A 1,466-nucleotide genomic window follows, 5' to 3' on the forward strand; every position below is an offset into this window, starting at 1 on the left:
ATGATTTGGCCACGATTCCAGTTTTAGTCTCACCCTTGTACTCCTTGGATGTTTGCCAATGCCTATCCGCCGTCATCACTTTAAGTGACATTTCCCAATCTATCAGGAGAGGGGGGTGGGGATGGGGAAACGGTGGGGGAGGGGGTGATGGAACGAAGCGGTTGAGGGTGACAGAGGGGGTGAGGATGATTCAAGGAGGGGGATCAGTGAGGGAATGGAGGGTTTGAGGGTGAGGGAGTGGAGGGCTTGAGAGTGAAAATTTGAGGGTCTGAGGGAGATGATAGTTTGAGGGAGGATGGAACTCTGAGGGTGACAGTTTGAGGGTTTGTGGCTGAGGGAGTGGAGGGTGAGGGAGTGGAGGGTCTGAGGCAGTGGAGGGTTAGAGTTTGAGGCTCCGGGACTGGAGAGTGATGGTTTGAGGGTCTGAAGGAGATGAGGATCTGAAGGATGTGAGGGTGACAGTTTGAGGGTGAGGGAGGTGAGGGTCTGAGGGAGTGGAGGGTCTGAGGGAGTGGAGGGTCTGAGGGAGTGGAGGGTCTGAGGGAGTGGAGGGTCTGAGGGAGTGGAGGGCCTGGGGGAGTGGAGGGCCTGGGGGAGTGGAGGGCCTGGGGGAGTGGAGGGCCTGGGGGAGTGGAGGGCCTGGGGGAGTGAAGGGTCTGGGGGAATGAGGGTCAGAGGGTGGAGACTCTGAGGGAGGTGAGGGTTTGAGGGTGGAAGCTCCGAGGGAGGTGAGGGTCTGTGCGTGGAGAGTCTGAGGGTGGAGGGTCTGGGGATGGAGGGTCTGGGGGGGGTGTAGGGTCTGAGGTAGTGGAGGGTCTGAGGGTGGAGGGTCTGAGGATGGTGAGGGTCTGAGGATGGAGTGTCTGAGGATGGAGTCTGAGAGAGGTGAGGGTGACGGTTGGAGGGTCTGAGGGAGGAGCGTCTGAAGGTGGAGTGTCTGAGGGTGGAGCATCTGAGGGTCTGAGGGGGTTGAGGCTCTGAGGGAGTGGAGCGTCTGAGAGTCAGGGAGGGTCTGGGGGAGTCAGGGTCTGAGGGAGTGGAAGCTCTGAGGGTGGAGGGTCTGAGGGAGGTGAGGGTCTGAGGGAGGAGGGTCTGCGAGACGAGGGTCTGCTGGAGTGAGGGTCTGAGGGAGTGAGGGCCTGAGGGAGTGAGGGCCTGAGGGAGTGAGGGCCTGAGGGAGTGAGGGCCTGAGGGAGTGAGGGCCTGAGGGAGTGAGGGCCTGAGGGAGTGAGGGCCTGAGGGAGTGAGGGCCTGAGGGGGTGGAGGGTCTGAGGGGGTGGAGGGTCTGAGGGGGTGGAGGGTCTGAGGGGGTGGAGGGTCTGAGGGGGTGGAGGGTCTGAGGGGGTGGAGGGTCTGAGGGGGTGGAGGGTCTGAGGGGGTGGAGGGTCTGAGGGGGTGGAGGGTCTGAGGGGGTGGAGCGTCTGAGGGGGTGGAGGGTCTGAGGGAGGAGGGTTTGAGGGAGGTGA

The sequence above is a fragment of the Mustelus asterias genome, unplaced genomic scaffold, assembly GCF_964213995.1.
Source record: "Mustelus asterias unplaced genomic scaffold, sMusAst1.hap1.1 HAP1_SCAFFOLD_1616, whole genome shotgun sequence".
NCBI classification, from domain to species: domain Eukaryota; kingdom Metazoa; phylum Chordata; class Chondrichthyes; order Carcharhiniformes; family Triakidae; genus Mustelus; species Mustelus asterias.